Raw genomic sequence first — 23,494 nt, forward strand, 5'->3', positions numbered from 1 at the left:
ATTACGTATCTGCCATCGTGCAAGAGGGTCCAAATAAGTGTCCGAGTGTTTAAATCCTAATGCATGAGAAATTGCAAGTAAACACCATAATTACATATATGCCATCATGCAAGAGGGTCTGAATAAGTGCCCGAGTGTTTAAACAATAATGCATGAGAAATGGCAAGTAAACACCATAATTGCATATCTGCCATCGTGCAAGTGGGTCGAAATAAGTGTCTGAGTGTTTAAACCCGAATGCATAAGAAATGGCAAATAAACACCATAATTACCTATCTGCCATCATGCAAGAGGGTCCGAATAAGTGTCCGAATGTTTAAACCCTAATGCATGAGAAATGGCAAACAAATGCCATAATTACATATCTGCCATCATGGGAGAGGTTCCGAATAAGTGTCCGAGTTTTGATGCCCTAATGCATGAGAAATGCCAAGTAAACACCATAATTGCATATTTGCCATCATGCAGGCGGGTCCGAATATGTGTCCGAGTGCTTAAGCCCGAATGCATGAGAAATTGCAAGTAAACACCATAATTGCATATCTGCCATCATGCAAGAGGGTCCGAATAAGTGTCCGAGTGTTTAAACCCTAACGCATGAGAAATGGCAAATAGACACCATAATTACATATCTGCCTTCATGCAAGAGGGTCCGAAAAAGTCTCCGAGTGTTTAAGCCCCAATGCATGAGAAATGACCAGAAAACATCATAATTACATATCTGCCACCATGCAATAGGGTCCGAATAAGTGTCCGAGTGTTTAAACCGTAATGCATGGGAAATGGCAAATAAACACCATAATTACATATCTGCCCTCATGCAAGAGGGTCCGAATAAATGTCCGAGTGTTTAAACCCTAATGCTTGAGAAATGGCAAGTAAACACCATAATTACATATGTGCCATCAAGCAAGAGGGTCCGAATAAGTGTCCGATTGTTAAAGCCCTAATGCATGAGAAATGGCAAGTAAACTACATAATTACGTATCTGCCATCGTGCAAGAGGGTCCAAATAAGTGTCCGAGTGTTTAAATCCTAATGCATGAGAAATTGCAAGTAAACACCATAATTACATATATGCCATCATGCAAGAGGGTCTGAATAAGTGTCCGAGTGTTTAAACCCTAACGCATGAGAAATGGCAAATAAACACCATAATTACATATCTGCCATCTTGCAAAGGGCTCCGAATAGGTGTCCGAGTGTTTAAGCCCTAATGCATGGAAATGGCACGTAAACACCATAATTACATATCTGCCATCATGCAAGAGGGTACGAATAAATGTCCGAGTGTTTAAGCCCCAATGCATAAGAAATGGCAAGTAAACACCGTAATTGCATATCTTCCATCCTGCAAGAGGGTCCGAATAAGTGTCTGAGTGTTTAAGCCCAAATGCATGAGAAATGGCAACCAAACGACATAATTGCATATCTGCAATCATGCAAGAGGGTCCAAACAAGTGTCCGAGTGCTTAAATCCTAATGCATGAGAAATGGCAAGTAAACACCATAATTACATATCTGCCATCATGCAAGAGGGTCGGAATATGTGTCCGAGTGTTTAAGCCCCAACGCATGAGAAATGGCAAATAAACACCATAATTACATATCTGTCATCATGCAAGAGGGTCCAAATAAGTGTCCGAGTGTTTAAACCCTAATGCACGAGAAACGGCAAGTAAACATCATAATTGCATATCTGCCATCATGCAAGAGGGTCCGAATAACTGTCCGAAAGTTTAAGCCCTAATGCATGAGAAATGGCAAACAAACACCATAATTGCATATCTGCCATCATGCTAGAGGGTCCGAATAATTGTCCGAGTGTTTAAATCCTAATGCATTAGAAATGGCAAATAGACACCATAACTACATATCTGCCATCATGCAAGAGGGTCCGAATAAGTGTCCGAGTGTTTAAGCCCTAATGCATGAGAAATAACAAGTAAACACCATAATTACATATCTGTCATCATGCAAGAGTGTCTGAATAAGTGTCCGAGTGTTTAAGCCCTAATGCAGGGGAAATGGCAAGTAAGCACCATAACTACATATCTGTCAGCATGCAATAGGGTCCGAATAAATGTCCGAGTGTTTAAACCCTAATGCTTGAGAAATGGAAAATAAACACCATAATTACATATCTGCCATCATGCTAGGGGCTCCGAATAGGTGTCCGAGTGTTTAAGCCCTAATGCATGGGAAATGGCACGTAAACGCCATAATTACATATCTGCCATCATGCAATAGGGTACGAATAAATGCTCAAGTGTTTAAGCCCCAATGCATGAGAAATGGCAAGTAAACACCATAATTGCATATCTACCATCATGCAAGAGGGTCCAAATAAGTGTCTGAGTGTTTAAGCCGTAATGCATGAGAAATGGAAAGCAAACAACATAATTGCATATCTGCCATCATGCAAGAGCGTCCAAACAAGTGTCCGAGTGTTTAAATCCTAATGCATGAGAAATGGCAAGTAAACACCATAATTACATATCTGCCATCACGCAAGAGGGTCGGAATAAGTGTCCGAGTGTTTAAACCCTAATGCATGGGAAATGGCAAGTAAACACCGTAATTACATATCTACCATCATGCAAGAGGGTCGGAATAAGTGTCCGAGTGTTTAAACCCCAATGCATGAGAAACGGCAAATAAACACCATAATTACATATCTGCCATCATGCAAGAGGGTCCAAATAAGTGTCCGAGTGTTTAAACCCAAATGCACGAGAAATGGCGGATAAACACCATAATTACATATCTGCCATCATGCATGGGGGTCCAAATAAGTGTCCGAGTGTTTAAACACTAATGCATGAGAAATGGCAAGTAAACACCATAATTACATATCTGCCATCACGCAACAGGGTCGAAATAAGTGTCTGAGTGTTTAAGCCCTAATGCATGAGAAATGGCAAGTAAACACCATAATTACCTATCTGCCATCATGCACGAGGGGCCGAATAAGGGTCCGAGTGTTTAAACCCTAATGCATGAGAAATGGAAAGTAAATAGCATAATTACATATCTGCCATCATGCAAGTGGGTCCGAATAAGTGTCTGAGTTTTTAAACCCTAATCCATGAGAAATGGAAAATAAACACCATAATTACATATCTACTATCATGCAAGAGGCCCCGAATAAGTGTCCGAGTGTTTAAACCCTAATGCATGAGAAATGACAAATAAACATCATAATTGCATACCTGCCATCATGCAAGAGGGTCCGAATAACTGTCCGAGTGTTTAAGCCCTAATGCATGACAAATGGCAAGTAAACACCATAATTACATATCTGCCATCATGAGAGAGGGTCCGAATAAGTGTCCAAGTGTTTAGGCCCTCATGCACGAGAAATGACAAGTAAACACCGTAATTAGATATTTGCCATCATGCAAGTGGGTCCGAATAAGTGTCCAAGTGTTTAAGCCCGAATGCATGGGAAATGGCAAGTAAACCCCATAATTACATATCTGCCATCATGCAACAGGGTCTGAATAAGTGTCCGAGTATTTATACCCTATTGCAAGAGAAATGGCAAATAAACACCACAATTACATATCTGCCATCATGGATGAGGGTCCGAATAAGTGTCCGAGTGTTTAAATCCAAATGCATGAGAAATGGCAAGTAAACTCCATAATTACATATATGCTATCATGCAAGAGGGTCGGAATAAGTGTCCGAGTGTTTAAACCCTTAGGCCTGAGAAATGGAAAATAAACACCATAATTACATATATGCCATCATGCAAGAGGGTCCGAATAAGTGTCCGAGTGTTTAAATTCTAATGCATGAGAAATGGCAAATAAACACCATAATTACATATCTGCCATCTTGCAAGAGGGTCCGAATAAGTGTCCGAGTGTTTAAACCCTAATGCATGAGATATGGCAAACAAACACCATAATTACAAATCTGCCATCAAGCAAGAGGGTCCGAATAAGTGTCCGAGTGTTTAAGCCCTAATGCATGAGAAATGACAAGTAAACACCGCAATTGCATATCTGCCATCATACAAGACGGTCCGAATAAGTGACCGAGTGTTTAAACCCTGATGCATCAGAAATGGCAAGTAAACAACATAATTACATATCTGCCATCATGCAAGAGGGTCGGAATAAGTGTCCGAGTGTTTAAACCCTAATGCGTGAGAAATGGCAAATAAACACCATAATTACATATCTGCGATCATGCAAGAGGGTCCAAATAAGTGTCCGGGTGTTTAAACCCTAATGCATGAGAAATGGCAAGTAAACGCCATAATTACATATCTGCCATCAGGCAAGAGGGTCGAAATGAGTTTACGAGTGTTTAAACCCTAATGCAAGAGAAATGGCAAATAAACACCATAATTACATATCTGCCATCATGCAAGAGCGTCCGAATAAGTGTCCGAGTGTTTAAACCCTAATGAATGAGAAATGGCAAAAAAACACCATAATTACATATCTGCCATCATGCAAGAGGGTCTGAATAAGTGTCCAAGGGTTTAAGCCCTAATACATGAGAAATGACAAGTAAACACCACAATTACATATCTGCCATCATGCAAGAGGGTCCGAATAAGTGTCCAAGTGTTTAAGCCCTAATGCATGGGAAATGGCAAGTAAACACTATAATTACATATCTGCCATCATGGAAGAGGGTCTGAATAAGTGTCCGAGTATTTATTCCCTAATGCAAGAGAAATGGCAAATAAACACCATAATTACATATCTGCCATCATGCAAGAGGGTCCGAATAAGAGTCCGAGTGTTTAAACCCTAATGCCTGAGAAATGGCCAGTAAACACCATAATTACATATCTGCCATCATGCAAGAGGCTCCGAATAAGTGTCGAAGGGTTTAAACCCTAATGCATGAGAAATGACAAATAAACACCATAATCACATATCTGCCATCATGCAAGAGGGTCCGAATAAGTGTCCGAGTGTTTATGCCCCAATGCATGAGAAATGGCAAGTAAACACCAGAATTGCATATCTGCCATCATGCAAGAGGGTCCGAATAAGTGTCTCAGTGTTTAAGCCCTAATGCATGAGAAATGGAAAGCAAACAACATAATTGCATATCGGCCATCATGCAAGAGGGTCCAAACAAGTGTTCGAGTGTTTAAATCCTAATGCATGAGAAATGGCAAGTAAACACCATAATTACATATCTTCCATCATGCAAGAGGGTCGGAATAAGTGTCCGAGTGTTTAAACCCTAATGCTTGAGAAATGGCAAATAAACACAATAATTACATATCTGCCATCATGCAAGAGGGTCCAAATAAGTGTCCGAGTGTTTAAACGCTAATGCATGAGAAATGGCAAGTAAACTCCATAATTACATATCTGCCATCATGCAACAGGGTCGGAATAAGTGTCCGAGTGTTTAAACCCTTATGCCTGAGAAATGGAAAATAAACACCATAATTACATATATGCCATCAGGCAAGAGGGTCCGAATAAGTGTCCGAGTGTTTAAGCCCTAATGCATGAGAAATGGCAAGTAAACACCATAATTACATATCTGCCATCACGCAAGAGGATCCGAATAATTGTCCGAGTGTTTAAACCGTAATGAATGAGAAATGGCAAATAAACACTGTAATTACATATCTGCCATCATGGAAGAGGGTCTGAATAAGTGTTCGAGTATTTAGTCCCTAATGCAAGAGAAATGGCAAATAAACACCATAATTACATATCTGCCATCATGCAAGAGGGTCCGAATAAGTGTCCGAGTGTTTAAACACTAATACCTGAGAAATGGCCAGTAAACACCATAATTACATATCTGCCATCATGCAAGAGGGTTGGAATAAGTGTCCGAGTGTTTAAACCCTAATGCACGAGAAATGACAAATAAACACCATAATTACATATCTGCCATCATGCAAGAGGCTCCGAATAAGTGTCCAAGGGTTTAAACCCTAATGCATGAGAAATGACAAGAAAACACCATAATTACATATCTGCCATCATGAAGAGGGTCCGAATAAGTGTCCGAGTGTTTAAGCCCCAATGCATGAGAAATGGCAAGTAAACACCAGAATTGCATATCTGCCATCATGCAAGAGGTTCCGAATAAGTGTCTGAGTGTTTAAGCCCTAATGCATGAGAAATGGCAAGCAAACAACATTATTGCATATCGGCCATCATGCAAGAGTGTCCAAACAAGTGTTCGAGTGTTTAAATCATAATGCATGAGAAATGGCAAGTAAACACCATAATTACATATCTACCATCATGCAAGACGGTCGGAATAAGTGTCCGAGTGTTTAAACCCTAATGCATGAGAAATGGCCAATAAACACCATAATTACATATCTGCCATCATGCAAGAGGGCCCAAATAAGTGTCCGAGTGTTTAAACCCTAATGCACGAGAAATGGCAAATAGACACCATAATTACATATCTGCCATCATGGAAGGGGGTCCAAATAAGTGTCCGAGTGTTTAAACCCTAATGCATGAGAAATGGCAAGTAAACACCATAATTACATATCTGCCATCACGCAACAGGGTCGGAATAAGTGTCTGAGGGTTTAAGCCCTAATGCATGAGAAATGGCAAGTAAACACCATAATCACATATCTGCCATCGTGCAAGAGGGTCCGAATAAGTGTCACAGTGTTTAAACCCTAATGCATGAGAAATGGCAAATAAACAGCATAATTACATATCTGCCATCATGCAAGGGGGTCCGAATAAGTGTCTGAGTGTTTAAACACTAATCCATGAGAAATGGAAAATAAACACCATAATTAAATATCTACTATCATGCAAGGGGGACCGAATAAGTGTCTGAGTGTTTAAAACCTAATGCATGAGAAATGACAAATAAACATCATAATTACATATCTGCCATCATGCAAGAGGGTCTGAATAAGTGTCCGAGTGTTTAAGGCCTAATGCTTGAGAAATGGCAAGTAAACACCACAATTACATATCTGCCATCATGAGTGAGGGTCTGAATAAGTGTCCGAGTATTTATACCCTATTGTAAGAGAAATGGCAAATAAACACCATAATTACGTATCTACCATCATGGATGAGGGTCTGAATAAGTGTCCGAGTGTTTAAACCCAAATGCATGAGAAATGGCAACTAAACGCCATAATTACATATCTGCCATCATGCAAGAGGGTCGGAATAAGTGTCCAAGTGTTTAAACCCTTATGCATGAGAAATGGAAAATAAACACCATAGTTACATATCTGCCATCATCCAAGAGGGCCCGAATAAGTGTCTGAGTGTTTAAACCCTAATGCATGAGAAATGACAAATAAACATCATAATTACATATCTGCCATCATGCAAGAGGGTCCGAATAAGTGTCCGAGTGTTTAAGCCCTAATGCATGACAAATGGCAAGTAAACACCACAATTACATATATGCCATCATGAGAGAGGGTCCGAATAAGTATCCGAGTGTTTAAGCCCTAATGCTTGACAAATGGCAAGTAAACACCATAATTACATGTCTGCCATCATGAGAGAGGGTCCGAATAAGTGTCCAAGTGTTTAGGCCCAAATGCACGAGAAATGACAAGTAAATACCGTAATTACATATTTGCCATCATGCAAGTGGGTACGAATAAGTGTCCCAGTGTTTAAGCCCGAATGCATGGGAAATGGCAAGTAAACCTCATAATTACATAGCTGCCATCATGCAACAGGGTCTGAATAAGTGTCCGAGTATTTATACCCTATTGCAAGAGAAATGGCAAATAAACACCATAATTACATATCTGCCATCATGGATGAGGGTCCGAATAAGTGTCCGAGTGTTTAAACCCAAACGCATGAGAAATGGCAAGTAAACTCCATAATTACATATCTCTCATCATGCAAGAGGGTCGGAATAAGTGTCCGAGTGTTTAAACCATTATGCATGAGAAATGGAAAATAAACACCGTAATTACATATATGCCATCATGCAAGAGTGTCCGAATAAATGTCCAACTGTTTAAGCCCTAATGCATGAGAAATGGAAAGTAAACAACATAATTACATATCTGCGATCATGCAAGAGGGTCCAAATAAGTGTCCGGGCGTTTAAACCCTAATGCATGAGAACTGGAGTGTAAACACCATAATTATATATCTGCCACCAGGCAAGAGGGTCGGAATAAGTATACGAGTGTTTAAACCCTAATGCAAGGGAAACGGCAAATAAACACCATAATTACATATCTGCCATCATGCAAGAGTGTCCGAATAAGTGTCCGAGTGTTTAAGCCCTAATGCATGAGAAATGGCAAGTAAACACCATAATTACATATCTGCCATCATGCAAGAGGGTCCGAATAAGTGTCCGAGTGTTTAAACCCTAATGAATGACCAATGGCAAAAAAACACCATAATTACATATCTGCCATCATGCAAGAGGGTCCGAATAAGTGTCCGAGGGTTTAAGGCCTAATACAAGAGAAATGATAAGTAAACACCACAATTACATATCTGCCATCATGCAAGAGGGTCCGAATAAGTGTCCAAGTGTTTAAGCCCTAATGCATGGGAAATGGCAAGTAAACACTATAATTACATATCTGCCATCATGGAAGAGGGTCTGAATAAGTGTCCGAGTATTTATTCCCTAATGCAAGAGAAATGGCAAATAAACACCATAATTACATATCTGCCATCATGCAAGAGGGTCCGAATAAGTGTCCGAGTGTTTAAACCCTAATGCCTGAGAAATGGCCAGTAAACACCATAATTACATATCTGCCATCATGCAAGAGGGTCGGAAGAAGTATCCGAGTGTTTAAACCCTAATGCACGAGAAATGACAAATAAACACCATAATTACATATCTGCCATCATGCAAGAGGCTCCGAATAAGTGTCCAAGTGTTTAAACCCTAATGCATGAGAAATGATAAGTAAACACCATAATTACATATCTGCCATCATGCAAGAGGGTCCGAATAAGTGTCCGAGTGTTTAAGCCCCAATGCATGGGAAATGGCAAGTAAACACCAATACTACATAACTGCCATCATGCAAGAGGGTCCGAATAAGTGTCCGAGTGGTTTAACCGTAATGCATGGGAAATGGCAAATAAACACCATAATTACATATCTTCCATCATGCAAGAGGGTCCGAATAAGTGTCCGAGTGTTTATACCTAATGCATGAGAAATGGCAAATAAACACTATAATTACATATCTGCCATCAGGCAAGAGGGTCCGAATAAGTGTCCGAGTATTTAAACTCTAATGCATGAGATATGACAAATAAACATCATAATTACATATCTGCCATCATGCAAGAGGGTCCGAATATGTGTCCGAGTGTTTAAACCCTAATGCATGAGAAATGGCAAATAAACACCATAATTACATATCCGATATGATGGAAGAGGGTCCGAATAAGTGTCCGATTGTTTAAGCCCTAATGCCTGAGAAATGGCAGGTAAAGACCATAGTTACATATCTGTCATGATGCAAGAGGGTCTGCATAAGTGTCCGAGTATTTATACCCTAATGCAAGAGAAATGGCAAATAAACACCATAATTACATATCTGCCATCATGCAAGAGGGTCCGAATAAGTGTCCAAGTGTTTAAGCCCTAATGCATGGGAAATGGCAAGTAAACACTGTAATTACATATCTGCCATCATGGAAGAGGGTCTGAATATGTGTCCGAGTATTTATTCCCTATTGCAAGTGAAATGGCAAATAAACACCATAATTACATATTAGCCATCATGCAAGAGGGTCCGAATAAGTGTCCGAGTGTTTAAACCCTAATGCCTGAGAAACGGCCAGTAAACACCATAATTACATATCTGCCATCATGCAAGAGGGTTGGAATAAGTGTCCGAGTGTTTAAACCCTAATGCACGAGAAATGACAAATAAATACCATAATTACATATCTGCCATCATGCAAGAGGCTCCGAATAAGTGTCCAAGTGTTTAAACCCTAATGCATGACAAATTATAAGTAAACACCATAATTACATATCTGCCATCATGCAAGAGGGTCCGAATAAGTGTCCGAGTGTTTAAGCCCCAATGCATGAGAAATGGAAACTAAACACCAGAATTGCATATCTGTCATCATGCAAGAGGGCCCGAATAATTGTCTGAGTGTTTAAAACCTAATGCATGAGAAATGACAAATAAACATCATAATTACATATCTGCCATCATGCAAGAGGGTCCAAATAAGTGTCCGAGTGTTTAAGCCCTAATGCTTGAGAAATGGCAAGTAAACACCATAATTACATATCTGCCATCACGAGTGAGGGTCCGAATAAGTGTCCAAGTGTTCAGGCCCTAATGCACGAGAAATGACAAGTATACACCGTAATTACATATTTGCCATCATGCAAGTGGGTCCGAATAAGTGTCCGAGTGTTTAAGCCCGAATGCATGGGAAATGGCAAGTAAACCCCATAATTACATATCTGCCATCATGCAACAGGGTCTGAATAAGTGTCCGAGTATTTATACCCTATTGTAAGAGAAATGGCAAATAAAGACCATAATTACGTATCTGCCATCATGGATGAGGGTCTGGATAAGTGTCCGAGTGTTTAAACCCAAATGCATGAGAAATGGCAAGTAAACGCCATAATTACATATCTGCCATCAAGCAAGGGGGTCGGAATAAGTGTCCGAGTGTTTTAACCCTTATGCATGAGAAATGGAAAATAAACACCATAATTACATATCTGCCATCATGCAAGAGGGCTCGAATAACTGTCCGAGTGTTTAAACCCTAATACATGAGAAATGACAAATAAACATCATAATTACATATCTGCCATCATGCAAGAGGGTCCGAATAAGTGTCCGAGTGTTTAAGCCCTAATGCATGACAAATGGCAAGTAAACACCATAATTACATACATGCCATCATGAGAGAGGGTCCGAATAAGTGTCCGAGTGTTTAAGCCCTAATGCTTGACAAATGGCAAGTAAACACCATAATTAAATGTCTGCCATCATGAGAGAGGGTCCGAATAAGTGTCCAAGTGTTTAGGCCCAAATGCACGAGAAATGACAAGTAAACACCGTAATTACATATTTGCCATCATGCAAGTGGGTATGAATAAGTGTCCCAGTGTTTAAGCCCGAATGCATGGGAAATGGCAAGTAAACCCCATAATTGCATAGCTGCCATCATGCAACAGGGTCTGAATAAGTGTCCGAGTATTTATACCCTATTGCAAGAGAAATGGCAAATAAACACCATAATTACATATCTGCCATCATGGATGAGGGTCCGAATAAGTGTCCGAGTGTTTAAACCCAAATGCATGAGAAATGGCAAGTAAACTCCATAATTACATATCTGCCATCATGCAAGAGGGTCGGAATAAGTGTTCGAGTGTTTAAACCCTTATGCATCAGAAATGGAAAATAAACACCATAATTACATATATGGCATCATGCAAGAGTGTCCGAATAAATGTCCAACTGTTTAAGCCCTAATGCATGAGAAACGGCAAGTAAACAACATAATTACATATCTGCGATCATGCAAGAGGGTCCAAATAAGTGTCCGGGCCTTTAAACCCTAATGCATGAGAAATGGAGTGTAAACGCCATAATTACATATCTGCCATCAGGCAAGAGGGTCAGAATATGTATACGAGTGTTTAAACCCTAATGCAAGAGAAATGGCAAATAAACACCATAATTACATATCTGCCATCATGCAAGAGCGTCCGAATAAGTGTCCGAGTGTTTAAACCCTAATGAATGACAAATGGCAAAAAAACACCATAATTACATATCTGCCATCATGCAAGAGGGTCCGAATAGGTGTCCGAGGGTTTAAGCCCTAATACATGAGAAATGACAAGTAAACACCACAATTACATATCTTCCATCATGCAAGAGGGTCCGAAAAAGTGTCCAAGTGCTTAAGCCCTAATGCATGGGAAATGGCAAGTAAACACTCCAATTACATATCTGCCATCATGGAAGAGGGTCTGAATAAGTGTTCGAGTATTTATTCCCTAATGCAAGAGAAATGGCAAATAAACACCATAATTACATATCTGCCATCATGCAAGAGGGTCCGAATAAGTGTCCGAGTGTTTAAACACTAATACCTGAGAAATGGCCAGTAAACACCATAATTACATATCTGCCATCATGCAAGAGGGTTGGAATAAGTGTCCGAGTGTTTAAACCCTAATGCACGAGAAATGACAAATAAACACCATAATTACATATCTGCCATCATGCAAGAGGCTCCGAATAAGTGTCCAAGGGTTTAAACCCTAATGCATGAGAAATGACAAGAAAACACCATAATTACATATCTGCCATCATGCAAGAGGGTCCGAATAAGTGTCCGAGTGTTTAAGCCCCAATGCATGAGAAATGGCAAGTAAACACCAGAATTGCATATCTGCCATCATGCAAGAGGTTCCGAATAAGTGTCTGAGTGTTTAAGACCTAATGCATGAGAAATGGCAAGCAAACAACATTATTGCATATCGGCCGTCATGCAAGAGTGTCCAAACAAGTGTTCGAGTGTTTAAATCCTAATGCATGAGAAATGGCAAGTAAACACCATATTTACATATCTGCCATCATGCAAGAGGGTCGGAATAAGTGTCCGAGTGTTTAAACCCTAATGCATGAGAAATGGCAAATAAACACCGTAATTACATATCTGCCATCATGCAAGAGAGCCCAAATAAGTGTCCGAGTGTTTAAACCCTAATGCACGAGAAATGGCAAATAGACACCATAATTACATATCTGCCATCATGGAAGGGGGTCCAAATAAGTGTCCGAGTGTTTAAACCCTAATGCATGAGAAATGGCAAGTAAACACCATAATTACATATCTGCCATCACGCAACAGGGTCAGAATAAGTGTCTGAGGGTTTAAGCCCTAATGCATGAGAAATGGCAAGTAAACACCATAATCACATATCTGCCATCGTGCAAGAGGGTCCGAATAAGTGTCCGAGTGTTTAAACCCAAACGCATGAGAAATGGCAAGTAAACTCCATAATTACATATCTGCCATCATGCAAGGGGGTCCGAATAAGTGTCTGAGTGTTTAAACACTAATCCATGAGAAATGGAAAATAAACACCATAATTAGATATCTACTATCATGCAAGAGGGACCGAATAAGTGTCTGAGTGTTTAAAACCTAATGCATGAGAAATGACAAATAAACATCATAATTACATATCTGTCATCATGCAAGAGGGTCTGAATAAGTGTCCGAGTGTTTAAGCCCTAATGCTTGACAAATGGCAAGTAAACACCCCAATTACATATCTGCCATCATGAGTGAGGGTCCGAATAAGTGTCCAAGTGTTTTGGCCCTAATGCACGAGAAATGACAAGTATACACCGTAATTACATATTTGCCATCATGCAAGTGGGTCCGAATAAGTGTCCGAGTGTTTAAGCCCGAATGCATGGGAAATGGCAAGTAAACCCCATAATTACATATCTGCCATCATGCAACAGGGTCTGAATAAGTGTCCGAGTATTTATACCCTATTGTAAGAGAAATGGCAAATAAACACCATAATTACGTATCTACCATCATGGATGAGGGTCTGAATAAGTGTCCGAGTGTTTAAACCCAAATGCATGAGAAATGGCAACTAAACGCCATAATTACATATCTGCCATCATGCAAGAGGGTCGGAATAAGTGTCCAAGTGTTTAAACCCTTATGCATGAGAAATGGAAAATAAACACCATAGTTACATATCTGCCATCATCCAAGAGGGCCCGAATAAGTGTCTGAGTGTTTAAACCCTAATGCATGAGAAATGACAAATAAACATCATAATTACATATCTGCCATCATGCAAGAGGGTCCGAATAAGTGTCCGAGTGTTTAAGCCCTAATGCATGACAAATGGCAAGTAAACACCACAATTACATATATGCCATCATGAGAGAGGGTCCGAATAAGTATCCGAGTGTTTAAGCCCTAATGCTTGACAAATGGCAAGTAAACACCATAATTACATGTCTGCCATCATGAGAGAGGGTCCGAAGAAGTGTCCAAGTGTTTAAGCCCAAATGCACGAGAAATGACAAGTAAATACCGTAATTACATATTTGCCATCATGCAAGTGGGTACGAATAAGTGTCCCAGTGTTTAAGCCCGAATACATGGGAAATGGCAAGTAAACCTCATAATTACATAGCTGCCATCATGCAACAGGGTCTGAATAAGTGTCCGAGTATTTATACCCTATTGCAAGAGAAATGGCAAATAAACACCATAATTACATATCTGCCATCATGGATGAGGGTCCGAATAAGTGTCCGAGTGTTTAAACCCAAACGCATGAGAAATGGCAAGTAAACTCCATAATTACATATCTGCCATCATGCAAGAGGGTCGGAATAAGTGTCCGAGTGTTTAAACCATTATGCATGAGAAATGGAAAATAAACACCGTAATTACATATATGCCATCATGCAAGAGTGTCCGAATAAATGTCCAACTGTTTAAGCCCTAATGCATGAGAAATGGAAAGTAAACAACATAATTACATATCTGTGATCATGCAAGAGGGTCCAAATAAGTGTCCGGGTGTTTAAACCCTAATGCATGAGAAATGGAGTGTAAACACCATAATTATATATCTGCCACCAGGCAAGAGGGTCGGAATAACTATACGAGTGTTTAAACCCTAATGCAAGGGAAACGGCAAATAAACACCATAATTACATATCTGCCATCATGCAAGAGTGTCCGAATAAGTGTCCGAGTGTTTAAGCCCTAATGCATGAGAAATGGCAAGTAAACACCATAATTACATATCTGCCATCATGCAAGAGGGTCCGAATAAGTGTCCGAGTGTTTAAACCCTAATGAATGACCAATGGCAAAAAAACACCATAATTACATATCTGCCATCATGCAAGAGGGTCTGAATAAGTGTCCGAGGGTTTAAGCCCTAATACAAGAGAAATGATAAGTAAACACCACAATTACATATCTGCCATCATGCAAGAGGGTCCGAATAAGTGTCCAAGTGTTTAAGCCCTAGTGCATGGGAAATGGCAAGTAAACACTATAATTACATATCTGCCATCATGGAAGAGGGTCTGAATAAGTGTCCGAGTATTTATTCCCTAATGCAAGAGAAATGGCAAATAAACACCATAATTACATATCTGCCATCATGCAAGAGGGTCCGAATAAGTGTCCGAGTGTTTAAACCCTAATGCCTGAGAAATGGCCAGTAAACACCATAATTACATATCTGCCATCATGCAAGAGGGTCGGAAGAAGTGTCCGAGTGTTTAAACCCTAATGCACGAGAAATGACAAATAAACACCATAATTACATATCTGCCATCATGCAAGAGGCTCCGAATAAGTGTCCAAGTGTTCAAACCCTCATGCATGAGAAATGACAAGTAAACACCATAATTACATAGCTGCCATCATACAAGGGGTTCCGAATAAGTGTCCGAGTGTTTAAGCCCTAATGCATGGGAAATGGCAAGTAAACACCAATACTACATAACTGCCATCATGCAAGAGGGTCCGAATAAGTGTCCGAGTGGTTTAACCATAATGCATGGGAAATGACAAATAAACACCATAATTACATATCTTCCATCATGCAAGAGGGTCCGAATAAGTGTCCGAGTGTTTATACCCTAATGCATGAGAAATGGCAAATAAACACTATAATTACATATCTGCCATCAGGCAAGAGGGTCCGAATAAGTGTCCGAGTATTTAAACTCTAATGCATGAGATATGACAAATAAACATCATAATTACATATCTGCCATCATGCAAGAGGGTCCGAATATGTGTCCGAGTGTTTAAACCCTAATGCATGAGAAATGGCAAATAAACACCATAATTACATATCCGATATGATGGAAGAGGGTCCGAATAAGTGTCCGATTGTTTAAGCCCTAATGCCTGAGAAATGGCAGGTAAAGACCATAGTTACATATCTGTCATGATGCAAGAGGGTCTGCATAAGTGTCCTAGTATTTATACCCTAATGCAAGAGAAATGGCAAATAAACACCATAATTACATATCTGCCATCATGCAAGAGGGTCCGAATAAGTGTCCAAGTGTTTAAGCCCTAATGCATGGGAAATGGCAAGTAAACACTGTAATTACATATCTGCCATCATGGAAGAGGGTCTGAATATGTGTCCGAGTATTTATTCCCTATTGCAAGTGAAATGGCAAATAAACACCATAATTACATATTTGCCATCATGCAAGAGGGTCCGAATAAGTGTCCGAGTGTTTAAACCCTAATGCCTGAGAAATGGCCAGTAAACACCATAATTACATATCTTCCATCATGCAAGAGGGTTGGAATAAGTGTCCGAGTGTTTAAACCCTAATGCACGAGAAATGACAAATAAATACCATAATTACATATCTGCCATCATGCAAGAGGCTCCGAATAAGTGTCCAAGTGTTTAAACCCTAATGCATGAGAAATTATAAGTAAACACCATAATTACATATCTGCTATCATGCAAGAGAGTCCTAATAAGTGTCCGAGTGTTTAAGCCCCAATGCATGAGAAATGGCAACTAAACACCAGAATTGCATATCTGTCATCATGCAACAGGGCCCGAATAAGTGTCTGAGTGTTTAAAACCTAATGCATGAGAAATGACAAATAAACATCATAATTACATATCTGCCATCATGCAAGAGGGTCCAAATAAGTGTCCGAGTGTTTAAGCCCTAATGCTTGAGAAATGGCAAGTAAACACCATAATTACATATCTGCCATCACGAGTGAGGGTCCGAATAAGTGTCCAAGTGTTCAGGCCCTAATGCACGAGAAATGACAATTATACACCGTAATTACATATTTGCCATCATGCAAGTGGGTCCGAATAAGTGTCCGAGTGTTTAAGCCCGAATGCATGGGAAATGGCAAGTAAACCCCATAATTACATATCTTCCATCATGCAACAGGGTCTGAATAAGTGTCCGAGTATTTATACCCTATTGTAAGAGAAATGGCAAGTAAACACCATAATTACGTATCTACCATCATGGATGAGGGTCTGGATAAGTGTCCGAGTGTTTAAACCCAAATGCATGAGAAATGGCAAGTAAACGCCATAATTACATATCTGCCATCAAGCAAGGGGGTCGGAATAAGTGTCCGAGTGTTTTAACCCTTATGCATGAGAAATGGAAAATAAACACCATAATTACATATCTGCCATCATGCAAGAGGGCTCGAATAAGTGTCCGAGTGTTTAAACCCTAATACATGAGAAATGACAAATAAACATCATAATTACATATCTGCCATCATGCAAGAGGGTCCGAATAAGTGTCCGAGTGTTTAAGCCCTAATGCATGACAAATGGCAAGTAAACACCATAATTACATACATGCCATCATGAGAGAGGGTCCGAATAAGTGTCCGAGTGTTTAAGCCCTAATGCTTGACAAATGGCAAGTAAACACCATAATTACATGTCTGCCATCATGAGAGAGGGTCCGAATAAGTGTCCAAGTGTTTAGGCCCAAATGCACGAGAAATGACAAGTAAACACCGTAATTACATATTTGCCATCATGCAAGTGGGTACGAATAAGTGTCCCAGTGTTTAAGCCCGAATGCATGGAAAATGGCAAGTAAACCCCATAATTGCATAGCTGCCATCATGCAACAGGGTCTGAATAAGTGTCCGAGTATTTATACCCTATTGCAAGAGAAATGGCAAATAAACACCATAATTACATATCTGCCATCATGGATGAGGGTCCGAATAAGTGTCCGAGTGTTTAAACCCAAATGCATGAGAAATGGCAAGTAAACTCCATAATTACATATCTGCCATCATGCAAGAGGGTCGGAATAAGTGTCCGAGTGTTTAAACCCTTATGCATCAGAAATGGAAAATAAACACCATAATTACATATATGCCATCATGCAAGAGTGTCCGAATAAATGTCCAACTGTTTAAGCCCTAATGCATGAGAAACGGCACGTAAACAACATAATTACATATCTGCGATCATGCAAGAGGGTCCAAATAAGTGTTCGGGCGTTTAAACCCTAATGCATGAGAAATGGAGTGTAAACGCCATAATTACATATCTGCCATCAGGCAAGAGGGTCAGAATATGTATACGAGTGTTTAAACCCTAATGCAAGAGAAATGGCAAATAAACACCATAATTACATATCTGCCATCATGCAAGAGCGTCCGAATAAGTGTCCGAGTGTTTAAACCCTAATGAATGACAAATGGCAAAAAAACACCATAATTACATATCTGCCATCATGCAAGAGGGTCCGAATAGGTGTCTGAGGGTTTAAGCCCTAATACATGAGAAATGACAAGTAAACACCACAATTACATATCTTCCATCATGCAAGAGGGTCCGAATAAGTGTCCAAGTGTTTAAGCCCTAATGCATGGGAAATGGCAAGTAAACACTCTAATTACATATCTGCCATCATGGAAGAGGGTCTGAATAAGTGTTCGAGTATTTATTCCCTAATGCAAGAGAAATGGCAAATAAACACCATAATTACATATCTGCCATCATGCAAGAGGGTCCGAATAAGTGTCCGAGTGTTTAAACCCTAATGCCTGAGAAATGGCCAGTAAATACCATAATTACATATCTGCCATCATGCAACAGGGTCGGAATAAGCGTCCGAGTGTTTAAACCCTAATGCACGAGAAATGACAAATAAACACCATAATTACATATTTGCCATCATGCAAGAGGCTCCGAATAAGTGTCCAAGTGTTTAAACCCTAATGCATGAGAAATGACAAGTACACACCATAATTACATATCTGCCATCATACAAGGGGTTCCAAGTAAGTGTCCTAGTGTTTAAGCCCTAATGCGTTGGAAATGGCAAGTAAACACCAATACTACATAACTGCCATTATGCAAGAGGGTCCGAATAAGTGTCCGAGTGGTTCAACCGTAATGCATGGGAAATGGCAAATAAACACCATAATTACATATCTGCCATCATGCAAGAGGGTCCGAATAAGTGTCCGAGTGTTTATACCCTAATGCATGACAAATGGCAAATAAACACTATAATTACATATCTGCCATCGTGCAAGAGGGTCCGAATAAGAGTCCAAGTATTTAAACCCTAATGCATGAGAAATGACAAATAAACATCATAATTACATATCTGCCATCATACAAGAGGCTCCGAATATGTGTCCGACTGTTTAAACCCTAATGCATGAGAAATGGCAAATAAACACCATAATTACATATCTGATATCATGCAAGCGGGTCCGAATAAGTGTCCGATTGTTTAAGCCCAAATGCCTGAGAAATGCCAGGTAGAGACCATAATTACATATCTGTCATGATGCAAGAGGGTCTGCATATGTGTCCGAGTATTTATACCCTAATGCAAGAGAAATGGCAAATAAACACCATAATTACATATCTGCCATCATGCAAGAGGGTCCGAATAAGTGTCCGAGTGTTTAAACCCTAATGCATGAGAACTTGCAAGTAAACACCATAATTACATGTCTGCCATCATGCAAGAGTGTCTGAATAAGTGTCCGAGTATTTAAACCCTAATGCATGAGAAATGGCAAATAAACACCTTAATTACATATCTGCCATCATGCTTGAGGGTCCGAATATGTGTCCCAGTGTTTAAAACCTAATGCATTAGAAATGGCAAGTAAACGCCATAATTACATATCTGCCATCATGCAAGAGGGTCCGAATAAGTGTCCGAGTGTTTAAACCCTAATGCATGAGAAATGGCAAATAAACACCATAATTACATATCTGCCATCATGCAAGAGGGTCCGAATAAGTGTCCGAGTGTTTAAACACTAATGCATGAGAAATGGCAAGTAAACACCATAATTACAAATCTGCCATGATGCATGAGGGTCGGAATAAGTGTTCAAGTGTTTGAACCCTAATGCATGAGAGATGACAAATAAACACCATAATTACATATCTACCATCATGCAAGAGGGTCCGAATAAGTGTCCTAGTGTTTAAACCCTAATGCATGAGAAATGACAAGTAAACACCATAATTACATATCTGCCATCATGCAAAAGGTTCCAAATAAGTGTCCGAGTGTTTAAGACCTAATGCATGGGAAATGGCAAGTAAACACCATAATTACATATCTGCCATCATGCAAGAGGGTCCGAATAAGTGTCCGAGTATTTAAACCCTAATGCATGAGAAATGGCAAGCAAACACAATAATTACATATCTGCCATCATGCAAGAGGGTCCGAATAAGTGTCCGAGTGTTTGAACCCTACTGCACGAGAAATGGCTAGTAAACACCATAATTACATATCTGCCATCATGCTAGAGGTTCGGACTAAGTGTCCGAGTGTTTAAACCCTAATGCATGAGAATTGGCAATTAAACACCATAATTGCATATCTGCCATCATGCAAGAGGGTCCGAATAAGTTTCCGAGTGTTTAAACACTATTGCAGGAGAAATGGCAAGTAAACACCATAATTACATATATGACATCATGCAAGAGGGTCCGAATAAGTGTCTGAGTGTTGAAACCCTACGGCATGAGAAATAGCTAGTAAACACCATAATTACATATCTGCCATCATGCTAGAGGGTCGGACTAAGTGTCCGAGTGCTTAAACCTTGATGCATGAGAAATGGCGATTAAACACCATAATTGCATATCTGCCATCATGCAAGAGGGTCCGAATAAGTGTCCGAGTGTTTAAACACTAATGCAGGAGAAATAGCAAGTAAACACCATGATTACATATCTGCCATCATGCAAGAGGGTCCGAATAAGTGTCCGAGTGTTTAAACCCTAATGCATGAGTAATGGCAAATAAACACCATAATTACATATCTGCTATCGTGGAAGAGGGTCCGAATAAGTGTCCGAGTGTTTAAACCCTAATGCATGAGAAAGGGCATGTAAACACCATAATTACATATCTGCCATCATGCAAGAGGGCTGGAATAAGTGTCCGAGTGTTTAAACCCTAATGCATGGGAATTGACAAATAAACACCATAATTACATATCTGCCATCATACAAGAGGGTCCGAATAAGTGTCTGAGTGTTTAAACCGTAATGCATGAGAAATGATAAATAAACACCATAATTACATATCTGCCATCATGCAAGAGGGTCCGAATAAGTGTCCGATTGTTTATGCCCTAATGCATGAGAAATGGCAGGTAAAGATCATAATTACAAATCTGCCATCATGCAAGAGGGTCCGAATAAGTGTCCGATTATTTAAGCCCTAATGCATGAGAAATGGCAGGTAAAGACCATAATTACATATCTGCCATCATGCAAGAGGGTCCGAATAAGTGTCCGAGTGTTCAAACCCTAATGCATGAGAAATGGCAAATAAACACCACAATTACATATCTGCCATCATGCAAGAGGGTCCGAATAAGTGTCCGAGTGTTTAAACACTAATGCATGAGAAAAGGCAAGTAAACACCATAATTACATATCTGCCATCATGCAAGAGGGTCGGAATAAGTGTCCGAGTGTTTGAACCCTAATGCATGAGAAATGGCAAGTAAACACCATAATTACATATCTGCATCATGCAAGAGGGTCGGAATAAGTGTCCGAGTGTTTAAACTCTAATGCATGGGAAATGACAAATAAACACCATAATTACGTATCTGCCACCATGCAAGAGGGTCCGAATAAATGTCCAAGTGTTTAGACCCTAATGCATGAGAAATGACAAGTAAACACCATAATTACATATCTGCCATCATGCAAGAAGTTCCGAATAAGTGTCCGATTGTTTAAGCCCAAATGTATGGGCAACGGAAAGTAAACACCATAACTACATATTTGCCATCATGCAAGAGGGTCCGAATAAGTGTCCGAGTGTTTAAACCGTAATGCATGGGAAATGGCAAATAAACACCATAATTACATATCTGCCATCATGCAAGAGCGTTTGAATAAATGTCCGAGTGTGTTAAACCCAAATGCATGAGAAACGGCAAATAAAAACAATAATTACATATCTGCCATTATGCAAGAGGGTTCGAATAAGTGTCCGAGTGTTTAAACCCCAATGCATGAGAAATGACAAATAAACATCATAATTACATATCTGCCATTATGCAAGAGGGTCCGAATAAGCGTCCGAGTGTTTAAACCCTAATGCATGAGAAATGGAAAATAAACACCACACTTACATATCTGCCATCATGCAAGAGGGTCCGAATGAGGGTCCGATTGTTTAAGCCCTAATGCATGAGAAATGGCAGGTAAAGACCATAATTACATATCTTCCATCCTGCAAGAGAGTCTGAATAAGTGTCCGAGTATTTATACCCTAATGCAAGAGAAATGACAAATAAACACCATAATTACATATCTGCCATCATGCAAGTGGGTCCGAATAAGTGTCCGAGTGTTTAAACCCTAATGCATGAGAAATGGCAAGCAAACACCATAATTACATATCTGCCATCATGCAAGAGGGTCCGAATAATTATCCAAGTGATTAAACCCTAATGCATGAGAAATGGCAAGTAAACACAATAATTACATAGCTGCCATCATGCAAGACGGTCCGAATAAGTGTCCGAGTATTTAAGCCCTAACGCATGAGAAATGGCTAACAAACACCATAATTATATACCTATCATCATGCAAGAGGGTTCGAATAATTGTCCGAGTGTTTCAACCCTAATGCATGAGAAATGGCAAGTAAACGCCACAATTTCATACCTGCCATCATGCAAGAGGGTCCGAATAAGTGTCCGAGTGTTTAAACCCTAATGCATGAGAAATGGCAAATAAACACCGTAATTACATATCTCCCACCATGCAAGAGGGTCCGAATAAGTGTCCTAGTGTTAAAGCTTAATGCATGAGAAATGGTGATTAAACACCATAATTACATATCTGCCATCATGCAAGAGGGTCCGAATAAGTGTCTGAGTGTTTAAAACGTAATGCATGAGAAATGATATATAAACCCCATAACTACATGTCTGCCATCACGTAACCGGGTCTGAATAAGTGTCCGAGTGTTTAAACCCTAATGCATGAGAAATGGCAAATAAACACCATAATTACATATCTGCCTTCATGCAAGAGGGTCCGAATAGGTGTCCGAGTGTTTAAACCCTACTGTATGAGAAATGGCTAGTATACACCATAATTACATATCTGCCATCATGCAAGAGGGTCGGACTAACTGTCCGAGTGTTTAAACCCTAATGAATGAGAAATGGCTATTAAACACAACAATTCCATATCTGCCACCATGCAAGAGGGTCCGAACAAGTGTCCGAGTGTTTAAACCCTAATGCATAAGAAATGGCAAGTAAACACCATAATTACATATCTGCCATCATGCAAGAGGGTCCGAATAAGTGTCCGAGTATTTAAACCCTAATGCATGAGGAATGGCAAATAAACACCATAATTACATATCTGCCATCATGCAAGAGGGTCCGAATAATTGTCCAAGTGATTAAACCCTAATGCATGAGAAATGGCAAGTAAACACCATAAT

This window comes from Camellia sinensis, unplaced genomic scaffold (genome assembly GCF_055761805.1).
Source record: "Camellia sinensis isolate YWXY unplaced genomic scaffold, ASM5576180v1 Unanchor6, whole genome shotgun sequence".
Lineage (NCBI taxonomy): Eukaryota > Viridiplantae > Streptophyta > Magnoliopsida > Ericales > Theaceae > Camellia > Camellia sinensis.